Source organism: Triticum dicoccoides, chromosome 1A (assembly GCF_002162155.2).
Source record: "Triticum dicoccoides isolate Atlit2015 ecotype Zavitan chromosome 1A, WEW_v2.0, whole genome shotgun sequence".
NCBI lineage: Eukaryota > Viridiplantae > Streptophyta > Magnoliopsida > Poales > Poaceae > Triticum > Triticum dicoccoides.
In genome coordinates, this window is record NC_041380.1 from 46,473,720 (window position 1) to 46,486,184 (window position 12,465).

The following is a 12,465-nucleotide window of genomic DNA, read 5'->3' on the forward strand; positions in this document are numbered from 1 at the left end:
ACCCATAAAGGCCTCAAACTCATTCACCTCCACATTAGTTCCCTCATGTTCATCAATGCTATCCATCAAAGAAGGATGATTAATGATGGTAGTTTTGATGTTGGGGGTTACCTTGTTGGTGGCTTTAGCCATGAGGCACTTGGCGGTGATGCTCTCATTGGGTGAGTCGAAGAGAGACACCCGTGGAGTCATCGCAATGGCAACGGAGGCCATGGCAACCGACTCACCATCTTCATCATCGTCATCATCCTCATTGTACTCTTCTTGTACCACCAATGCCTTGGGAGGAGTCTTCTTGGTAAAATTGCTCTTGTTGGGGAACGACTTGGCCTTGTCCTTTCGGATGAGCTTGCCATCATTGTCTTCCCTCTTCTCATAAGGGCACTCCGCAAGAAAGTGGCTTAAATTGCCACAATTGAAACAAGTCCTCACTCGTTGCTTGTCCTTTGCACCACTTGAATTGTTCTTGTTGAAGTTGGGCCTTGAGTTCTTCTTGCTCCAAAATTGCCTTGAAGCAAGGGCCATGTGTTCATGATAGGCATACTTAGTATCTTCGAGGTTGCTCTCCTCTTCTTCCTCTTCTTCCTCTTCCTCCATACTAACCTTGGCCTTTAGAGCAAGGTTGTGTTTCTTTACTCTTTGAGAGCGAAGTACCGCATTGTCGACGGTCTTTTCCAAGATGCTCATAGCAACGAACTCATCCAACACATCACTTGAGGACAAGGTGTGGAAGTCCGGCCTTTGACGAATGACGGAGGACATGGCTTTGTGGTAGGGCATCATTGCCTTGAGGAATTTGCGCTTGATCCAATTGTCATTCGTGTCCTTGCTTCCATGATCTCGGAGCGAGACCGCGAGTTTGGTTACCCTCCGATAGAGCTCACGAGGTTCTTCATCTTCTTTCATTGCAAACTCATCGGCTTCATCTTGCACCACTTCATAGTTGGAGCGTTGAATACTTGCGCTTCCCCGGTAGAGAGAAACCACTTGGCGCCAAGCATCTTTGGCCAAGGAGTAGGGCCGGAGATGAGGAAGGTATTCGGGTGGGATAGCTTCTTGAATGATGAAGAGAGCATTCTCATTGAATTGATTATCCACGGCTTCTCTAGGAGTGAAGTTGCTTCGGTCATGCGGATAGAAACCTTCTTCAATGATTCTCCAAAGGTTAGTGTTCACATGATTTAAATGATGCTTAAAACGATAGACCCAAGAATCAAATTCTACATTCTTCTCAATCTTAGGGGCCGGGCCGGCATGATTCAAATGAGTGGAAGGGAGAGGTCCACCATAGACAAGTGGAGGTTCCACATGGGCAAAGATGCCGGTGCCACTTTTACCACTAGAAGGAAGGGCTTTCGCTAGTAGCTTCCCCCTTGTCGGAGGTAGCATCCGTCACCTTGTTGGCGGGATCACCGACTTTCAACGGTGCGCTGGAAAGTTTATGTCCTTCTAAGAATTCATTAAACATGCTTTTGACCTCGATTGTCATGGAGGTTTTCAATGTGTCCAACGCCACATTGAACTCCTCACGACAGACCGCGGTTCCCCCATCTCCCGTAGAAGATACCAGATTTGCACCGGAGTGCTCCTCCTCACCTTCTACAACGTCAACCATACTCTTCGGACGGTAAAGTCCTTAATAAAGAGACGAGGCTCTGATACCAATTGAAAGGATCGATATAGTTGACTAGAGGGGGGAGGGTGAATAGGAAACTAACAATTTTTAGCTTTTCTTTAACAATTTAAACTTTGCATCAAAGTAGGTTGTCTAGATGTGCAACTAAGTGAGCAACCTATATGATGCAACAATGATAAGTACACAAGCAAGCAAGAGATATATCACAAATAAGCTTGCACAAGTAAAGGCACGAGATAACCAAGAGTGGAGCCGGTAGAGACAAGGATGTGTTACTGAAGTTCCTTCCCTTTGAAGGGAAGTACATCTCCGTTGGAGCGGTGTGGAGGCACAATGCTCCCCAAGAAGCCACTAGGGCCATCGTATTCTCCTCACGCCCTCACACAATGCGAGATGCCGTGATTCCACTATTGGTGCCCTTGGAGGCGGCGACCGAACCTTTACAAACAAGGTTGGGGCAATCTCCACAACTTAATTGGAGGCTCCCAACGACACCATGAAGCTTCACCACAATGGACTATGGCTCCGCGGTGACCTCAACCGTCTAGGGTGCTCAAACACCCAAGAGTAACAAGATCCGCAAGGGATTAGTGGGGGGAATCAAATTTCTCTTGGTGGAAGTGTGGATCGGGGCCTTCTCGACCACTCCCGAGCAAATCAACAAGTTTGATTGGCTAGGGAGTGAGATCGGGCGAAAATGGAGCTTGGAGCAACAATGGAGCTTAGGGTTGGAAGAGGTAGTCAACTAGAGGAAGAAGACACCCCTTATATAGCTGTGGACAAAATCCAACCGTTATCCACCTAACCAGCCCGCGACATGCGGTACTACTGCCCCTGACCAGCGGTACTACCGTAAGACCATGCGGTACTACCGCCCCTGACCAGCGGTACTACCGCAAGGCCATGTGGCACTATCGTGAAGGACTGCGATACTACCGCAGCAGCAGGAGGAGCTAGGCCAGACCTGTAGCACAAGGGCTGAGGGCGGTACTGCCGCAGGCGCGGTACTACCGCTCCCCCTTGTGGTACTACCGCAAGGCAGGAAACTCCTAGCTTGGGAAGAGCGCGGATGAAAAAAAATACATCTGTGCCTACTTCCGCTGGAAAACAGATGAAGCAAAAATCCGACACAGTACTACCGCTGAGGAGCGGTACTACCGCCTGGCAGCTGAGCCAGGCCGCGCGCGGTACTACCGCGCACTGGGTGTGGTACTACCGCGGAGGCGCGGATGTAAAAAATTACATCCGCCCCTACTACCGCGAAGAAGCGGCACTTGGCCTGGGGGCCACGGTACTACGGCTTCAGGGGAGCGGTACTACCATGGGCTCCTGCGGTACTACCGCACCGAAGTACGGTACTACCGCAGGTGCCTGTGGTACTACTGCTCCAGGGAGCAGTACTACCGCAAGCCCATCATCAGCAACCAGGACAAGACAAAGAGGAAAAACGGAGGATGCTCCAGTGCGAAAGGGAAAGGAGGAGACAAGGAAGAAAACGTGTACGTGATGATTCCACCCTAACCTTTCCGACGCGGACCCCCTCTTAATAGTACGGCTTTCCTACAACTCAAATCCACCAAAAAGAAACGTAGAAAAACGCCGTCTTAAATAGTCTTCGAGGGGCACCAAACCGTCTTGTGCCTAGCGATGAAACGTCTGGGAAACTCAAGGCACACGATTAGTCTGCAAAAGCATTGTCATCAATCACCAAAACACCTTAGGGATAAATATGCCCTTACAACTGTTCACCGCGCCGGTCCTCCTCTTTCGCAAGTCGGACGGCACGTGGCGTTTCTGCATCGACAACCGTGCCCTTAATGCTCTCACACTTAAGGACAAGTTTCCTATCCCGGTGGTCGATGAGCTCCTGGATGAACTACATGGGGCGCGCTTCTTCACCAAGCTCGATCTCCGGTCTAGGTACCACCAGGTGCGCATGCACCCGGACGACATCGTCAAGACGGCGTTTCGGACTCATCACGACCACTTCGAGTTCTTGGTGATGCCCTTTGGCCTCTCCAACGCCCCGGCGACCTTTCAGGCCCTGATGAACGACGTCCTCCGGCCCTACTTACGTCGGTTTGTACTCGTTTTCTTTGATGACATTCTGATCTACAACGCCTCATGGGCAGAGCACCTCCAGCACGTCGCCATCGTCTTCAACGAGCTTTGGGTGCACCATCTTCATCTTAAGCGCTCGAAGTGCTCGTTCAGGACGCCTTCTGTCGCTTACCTCGGCCACATCATCTCGGCCGAGGGGGTGGCCATGGACGCCCACAAGGTGGCGGCCGTCGCCGCCTGGCCGATCCCGCAGTCTCCGTGGGCTCTTCGCAAATTTCTGGGCCTTGCGGGGTACTACCGGAAATTTATCCGGGAGTTCGGCCTCATCGCGGCCCCGCTCACGTGCCTGCTCTGTCGCGATGCCTTTTCTTGCAATGAGGAGGCCACCACGGCATTCGAGGCCCTCAAGGGGGCCCAAATGACGGGTCCTGTCCTGTAGATGCCTGATTTCGACCTCCCGTTCACCGTCGACTGCGACGCCTCCGGTGCGGGGTTTGGTGCGGGGTTCGGTGTGGTCCTTCGCCAGGGCGATGGACCCCTCGCCTTCTTCAACAGGCCCTTTGCCGCATGCCATCTTAAGCTGGCGGCCTATGAGCGTGAGCTCATTGGCTTGGTATAGGCGGTGCGCCACTGGCGGTCCTATCTTTGGGGTCGATCTTTCCGGATCCGCACGGACCACTACAGCCTCAAGTTCATGCTGGATCACAGGCTCTCGACCGTGTCGCAGCACCAGTGGATCAGTAAACTCTTTGATTTTGACTTCACCGTCGAGTATCATCCGGGCCGCCTTAACACCGTCGTCGACGCCCTGTCTCGGCGTGACGCCGACACCGTCGATGGTGCTTCTGAGGGAGCGGCCTTCTGCATCCACTCGGGGCCCTCCTTCTCCCTCTTCACCGACATCCGGCGGGCGACGGCGGCTGCGGCCGACGCGCTCCTCCTTCGGCAGCAGCTGGCTGTGGGGGAGTTGAATGAGCCGTGGCGCCTCACCGATGGCCTGCTCCTCCATGGGCGCCGGGTCTTCGTTCCTGTGCACGAAGATCTCCGTCATCAGGTGCTGCGGCTCGCCCACTCGGCGGGCCATGAGGGTGTGCAGAAGACGCTCCATCGTCTCCGAGCCGACTTCTACATTCCAGGTGATCGTGCCCTGGTCCGTGACTAGGTGCGGTCTTGTGTGACATGCCAACGCAACAAGACGGAGACCCTACAGTCGGCTGGCTTGCTCCAGCCTTTGGAGGTGCCATCCCAGGTCTGGGCGGACATTTCCATGGACTTCATCGAGGTCCTTCCCAAGGTGGGCAGCAAGTCCGTCATTCTCACGGTGGTCGATCGCTTCTCCAAGTATGCTCACTTCATCGCGCTCGGGCATCCCTACACGGCGGCGTTCGTCGCTCGGGCCTTCTTCGACGGTATTGTCCGTCTCCACGGGTTTCCCTCTTCGATCGTGAGTGATCGGGACCCCGTGTTCACGGGACATGTCTGGCGCGACCTCTTCAGGCTGGCGGGCGTTAAGCTCCGCCTGAGCACGGCCTTCCACCCTCAGACGGATGGCCAGTCCGAGGTCGTTAACAAGGTGATTGCCATGTATTTGCGTTGTGTCACAGGTGATCGCCCTCGCGCATGGGTGGACTGGCTCTCGTGGGCGGAGTACTGCTACAACACCTCTTATCACTCCTCCCTCCGTGCCACGCCTTTTGAGGTGGTTTATGGCAGGCTGCCCCCGCTGATTCTTCCTGTTGATCCTGCCCTGGCGAGGACCGAGGCGGCCGGTGCTCTTATGCGAAACCGTGACGAGATGCTGGCAGAAGTCCGACAGTGCCTCCTTCAGGCCCAATAGCTGGCCAAACACTACTACAACGGCAACCATCGCGAGGCGGAGTTCGCGGTGGGTGATTGGGTGTGGCTGCGTCTTCTTCATCGCTCTACGCAGTCACTGGACCCACGCGCGAAGCGGAAGCTGGGTCCTCGCTATGCCGGTCACTTTGCTATCCTGGAACGCATTGGGAAGGTGGCTTACCGCCTTCAGCTTCCGGCAGGTGTGCGTATCCATGATGTCTTCCATGTGGGTCTGCTTAAGCCTTTCCGTGGAGAGCCACCCGTGGTTCCTCCCGCGCTGTCGCCGATCACCGACGGGCGTCTACTTCCTGATCCAAAGAAGGCATTGAAGGCTCAGCTATGTCACGGCTCCTGGTACGTGTTGGTTCAGTGGGCTATACTTTCAGAGTTGGGTGCTACTTGGGAGCAGCGCGAGGAGTTCCGCCAACACTACCCAGACTTTCAGCTCGAGGACGAGCTGTTTGCGCAGGCGGGAAGAGATGTTATGACCGGCCGGACCTATGGCCGTAGGAGGCCCACCGGGCAAGCTTAGCCCGCAAGTTATCTTAGTTTTTATTTCATGTGGTGGTTATATATACAAGTTGTAAGACTATTTTGAGATTTAAGCAATAAGACTATTCTATTGCCCGGCTCCCAGAGGAGTCGGAAACCCTAAACCCTAGCCGCCTCCTGCCTTCGCCGCCGCCGCACCCGCGCAAGGACGGCGCCACGCCACCGGCCGCCGCGCTCCAGCCCTCGCCCTCCTCCCTCGTTCCCCTACAACCTACGTCCGAGACCAGGAAGAACCCTAGCTCCTATCAGGGAGGTCCTCGCCTAAGTGAATGAATCACCTCCAACATGCACGTCAAAAATAAATATCCATGTCCAGGGAACAAGGCAATGAGTGTGCAGAACCCATTGTGAGCATTTACCGAAAAAGGGTTTTCCTCCGCTTTGTATTACAAAGCCACAACGTCGATACAACCAACGATAGGTGCTGGGGCGGAAGCAGCACACGCACGCCTAAAAGAAAATAAAGAGAAAACACAAAAGGAAAAAAAAAATGCCGACAACGGCGGATCAACGAAAACGAAGCTGACTCGCAACCGCTGCGCCCGCCGGAGAATTCCACCACACTCCTAGCACCACGAAACGCCGCATACCAAGTAACACCTTCAAGAAGGAATGCGACGACAACGACGCTGCTACCGGACATGGCCTAGGGTTTCCCCCGGTACGCGAAGGGCCGTGGGAGGGATGGGGGATATCCGACGCCCTTCAGGAAGGCACGATGGCGCCCACGGGCGTCACCGCGTCGGTGTCGAACAAGCCGACAAGGATTTCTCCCAACCTCCAATCAACCACGACCCCAGACGATCCATCGCGCTCCACCATACATGCCGTCCACCAATATGCGCCACCACGGACACGCAGTCACCATCGCCGTCTCACCGTGACAAGCGAAGCGAGACCGGCGGGATCGAGAGGAGCTAGACGGAAACGAGGAGCAGCAGGGTCAGCGGCCACATGGGAGGGGACAACCTCCACCACCCTCGGCGGTGATCGACCGGATGTAGCTCAGGAGCAAACCAGGCACCCCTGCCCGGCCGAGCCCGAAGCGGGCTCGTGAAGCTCCTGTCGCTGCGCTGTAGTACATGCGCCACCGTCTCCGCCATCCCCAGCCCAAGCCACGCCTCCGTCCGCCGGAGATGATGCCGGAAAGCACATGCCAGGCCCACCCAGACCCAGATGGGGCCCAAAAGGGCCCAGATCTGGGCCGGAAGGGCGCCGCCGCCAGCCATCACGCCGCCCCGCAGCCAAGCAGCCATGCCACCGCCACCTTGCCACTCGGAGCTGCGCCGCCTGCGAAGACGAGCCGCCACCAGATCCGACGCCGGCCTGGGTGCACCGCCGCCAGCGCCATCGCCCGAGCTACAGCGCCGTGCGGGGAGGAAAAGAACGGGGCCACCGCCGGCGGCATCACGCGAGCCAGGCCCGGTGGCCTACGCCGGCGGCGACGGAGGGGAAAGGAGGAGGGGGGCCGCTGGGAGGGGCAGGGAAGGGCAGCCCCCGGTCGCCTCGCTCGGGGAGGCGACGCGGGGGGTACGGAGGTGGCTTCTACACCACTTAGCCAACATTCTGTGAGCATTTACTCCTCCGTGTATTGTGCAATCTCCGTAACTGATAAGATGTCGTCATGGGGATGAACCATTTCCACAACGACACTCCCTTCATCTCCCACTTTCCCGGCTGCAACCATGGTTGTGACCTGAATCCCGACCTGTCGATGTGACCAGAAAAAAGGGATTAGAATAAGGAGCTCAAAATATCAAGACAGGGAGAGCGGTAATCTATAAGTCATAAAATCAGTAACTCAATATGCAATCTTGAAAAACTTCAAATTGGCAAGCCCCAGTTGACAATAGCAGGAGGTTGGCTTTCCCTTGTTTACATGATTTTGTCAGTTTGGAACTTTGGAGATGTTTGGTTGCATACCAAGTGTTATTCTCTTCCTAAAAAATAGCAAGTTCAGTTGTGCTTTCAAATGAGCAGCTAAGCAAACTGATTAGCATATACCATCCCATTTACGGGTCTACCCATTCCACGGCATGAAGGATTTGGTTGGCTGTAGTCAAAAAGTTAGAACCAGAAAGAATAAAGGGAAGAAAGATGGAACCGGGCCAAAATTATTGATCTGCCTGAAATTAGCCAGGAACCTGGTGGTTCTCAGAATCTACGGTGAATCAATGAAGGGAAATTGGTTGATGCCCAGGGGAACTAGTTCTGACCAGTGAACTTGCATACACGATCTTCAAACTTAACAAGGCGGTCTTCCTCAGTCGAACTGGCAGACTGGTCCAGTTTTTAAATAAGGGGCAGGACAACTAAAGTTCTTACTCATGATCCCAGCAAAAGTAAAGATAGTACTCCCTCCGATCCATATTACTTGTCGCAGCTTTACTACAAAGTTGTACTAAAGCTACGACAAGTAATATGTATCAGAGGGAGTACTGCTATGCAGATACTGCACCAATAAATAGATAAATTACTGGATGAAGGCATGTTGACTTACATCCACCAAAAGCAATGTTGCCATGCGATCTTTAATGAACTTAAGTATCAGTGCTCTATGCTTCCTCCCCTTTGGCTGCCTCCTTAAGTATTCCAGCAACCAATAACGTAAGCTGTTGCTATGGAGCTTCCTAGCTACTTTAACATGCATGCTTGCAATAAATGTCACCCTTCCAGATCACCAGCCGAATATGGTGGAGGTTCACCTCTAAGAAAAGCATTTACCTGCAATTTTTCAATGTACAAAATTAAGTAGATCACATTTATGTCATTCAGATAAGCTACAATGGTGTGGATAAAACTACACTCCATTTATAACACAAGGAAAAAAAACGGCAATTCGAAAGGACAGTTATTTAACTAGGAATGTTCCTCCAAAACTGTACCCTGTCCCCGTTCATGTGATTAATAGGTGCATAAAATACCTGATAATGAGCAACCAGGCCGACGTATCTTCGAATAGGGGGAGGTGAACTGTACATAGCCGGGAATCCCGAGGGCACACTGATACTGGCAACGCTCCTGGCAGGCCCTTCGGTAGATAGGCAAATGCTGAGACAGCTGTATTAGACTGGGGATGCCCTCTGTATGGCAAAGGAATATCGTTGTCAGAACCAAAAGCAGCCACCGCCTCCCCACAAAGTATCATCATCTCAGATACAAGCTGCATTGCTGGGTTGGTTTGATCTTCAACATATAGATTAATGTTTGGCTCAGGATCATCAGGATTTGCCACCTTGATACGAGATTCTATCATAGCAGTGTCGATTGAACCCTGCAAACTTCAGAGTGTCAATGGTGTCAAGTAAAAGTAACAAATGCATTTATAATATTCAGTTGGTTAGGTACACATTTAAATTTCAGAAAATCTCCAGAGATACACGCTTGTTCTAAGTGGTATCAGGACTGACGCAAGATGTCCAGCCAACGGTTCGACATTCTAATTGTAACCTATCTTATTATCTAAAAAATGCAATCTGGGTTACATGAAAGGAAGATGTATAGACCAGCAACCAGCAAAGGCTACGTAGATCTTACCTGGCTACGACGCCATTGTGCAAATACTTTTATCACATGTATGCAACAAGCTAAAACAGTGGAACTGACAGCATAAAGTACATGAGACTCTGGCACGAGCTCCTGAATCTGCTAACTCAACATAGCATCAGCAACCTCAAAGGCTCAAACATCCATTCTTCCAGGTCTCCTTTGCCATGACATACAAAACAGATTTCTAAACATAGCATCAGCAACCTCAAACATCAGCGAGCATGACATTACCAAAAATGCATTCATATGAAGAAAAGTGAACGCATTAGAGATTTTACAAAATCTCAAGATTGTATACCTTTCCCAAATCACCATCAGAAGTCATTACCCCTAATATTCCATAGAAAATTTCTTTGAATGTGCAGTGCAAAAATCCATAAGATAAAATCCAACAATCAAACAACCCGCATGGAAAGAATTCATACGCAAAATCCTTTAAATCAAAGAGGCTCCTAAGTTTTCTTAACTTAAGACTTGTGAGTCGTGACACATTGTAATGCTTTCAAGATACAAACATTATCAAAAGAAGATACAGCTACTTTGTAATGCTTTGAATGGAAATAGTACCTTCACTGACTCGCATCTCATATAGCTGGAGGGTTCATTTGATAACAGAATAAAAGGACTTGCTTACCAATTGCTATCTTAGATGACAAACACTACATACTGTTCTTGTGTATCTATTTCCTTTAGCTGCACAACAAATGCATAATAACACTACAGATATCTCGTACTACAGAAGCAGGCTCAATCAACCAAAGCGTAGCATTGTTCCATTCCTTCCAGTTAAGGACAAATCAACCTGACAGATACTCTTCCGCATCAAAGTATCGATGGAAATGGGCTTCCTCATGTGCCTGCTTGGATGCTCACCAGCCTCTACAAAATCGCAAACCCAGAGAATCCACAGACGAAGGGCGGGCCTACTCTGCCCATGAACTGCCTTAAATTGATATGCTTATCCAAATTGGATTCCTGAAATTCAAAGTCAATAACACCTTTCAAAATGAGCACTTGCAGTCCGCAAAGTGGCATTTAATCTTCTCAGTGACAAATGAACCTTCATGCATTCGCTGATGACGCTTAAAGTTTTTCTTTGGTTCTTTAGTGCCATAGACACCATACAGAGGTTATGGGCCTTGAGGCACTCCACATTAGTAAAATCTTCATGCAGCTGGGTTCGTAGCAGTAACATCAGTGTATCCAACTTGGCTGCATAATAAGATTAGAAACATCAACTTACAAGATTGAGACTGCTAGGCAATTCTTATTACAATTATGAAAAAATAACTATGGAAATTTTATAGAAAATCATTTTCTCGTCATGTGATTCCTCATGTTTCCGTAACTTGGAAGCATATTTGTAAGTCTGCCTACGGTTAACCTCTGTATAGATGAACTCTTTCTTGCTTCTACTTCGAGGGCCATGCTCATGAATTTTGAACATGTCTCTGCACATTACCCTTGATACTGATCTTACGATTGCATCCTTCCACAGGCCATATAAATAGTTTTCCTTAATGAGTAAGGAAAGGACTGTTTTACAGAGATTACAAAATTATAGGTGGCTAGTAGAGAAAGAATGTGTACCTTTCCCAATCGCCATCCGAGGTAATTACCCCTAAAATTGTAACCAGTCACGTTAGACTAATTGTCTACCTTTCGTCGCCCATCCAAGACTAATTTATCCGTCTTTATATCGTATTGCTCAACGACGTGAGGTACTCGTGGCAACGGTATTTCAATCTATCCCCCTTAATATTCAGTTTAGACGGTCATTAGCGGGCAATCGTTGGGAGGTTTGGCTCCAGTTAGTTAGGAGACTAATGGAGGTTCAACTTTCTGACCAACCGGATAAATTACGCTGGAAGTTGACTACGTCTGGGGTATTTACAGTCAGGTCTATGTATACTGATGTTATTAATACAAGCTCCATTCCAACTTCCAAGAGTGTCTGGGATGTCAAAGTACCTTTGAAAATAAAAGTGTTTATGTGGTTTGTTCATAAACAAGTTATTCTAACAAAGGACAACTTAATAAAGCGTAATTGGATAGGACCTACTAGGTGTAGTTTCTGTGATCGAGATGAGACAATTAAACATCTCTTTTTTGATTGCCCGCTGGCCAAGGTTCTCTGGCAGACGGTCCACATTGCTTTTAATATAACTCCACCGAATACTGTTAATGCTTTATTTGGGAATTGGCTATATGGGTTTGACTCTACAATAGCAAGAAATATTCGGGTTGGAGTCTGCGCTTTAATATGGACCATCTGGCTGTGCAGAAATGATTTGGTTTTTAACAGATCATCACGAATTCATTTTTTGCAGGTTATCTTCCGAGCTACGGCGCTGATCCGTTCATGGTCATTACTCACTCCGATGGAGGCCAGGGAGCATTTGGTTACTGGATCTACCCGGTGGGAGATGGTTGCTCGGGATATCTTCAACCGGTTTGGATGGCGGTCATGTAATAGGATAGGCAATTAGTTTCCCTATCTATATAGCCAGCCGGTTGTGGCTCCTTTATTAGCTAGTTAGTGTTTCTAGCCTTCTGCGCTCTGTGTGGGCTGCTTTTTATTGTTTTCAGTTAGAGACTTTGGAATTTTGTACGCACTTTTTGTTGCTTCTTTTATAAGATGGCTGTATGCATCACTCCTGATGCAGAGGCCGGGGAGTCCCCCTTTTCCAAAAAAAAAAATGTCACTTTCATGTGATCCAGACACACCGGAAAATGAAGTCAACTATACAAGTAGGCAGTTTGGATTCTTATACAGTTGTTCTGGCAGGAGAGCTTTTGCAAGCAATAACATGACTGTGCTTTCCAAGGAG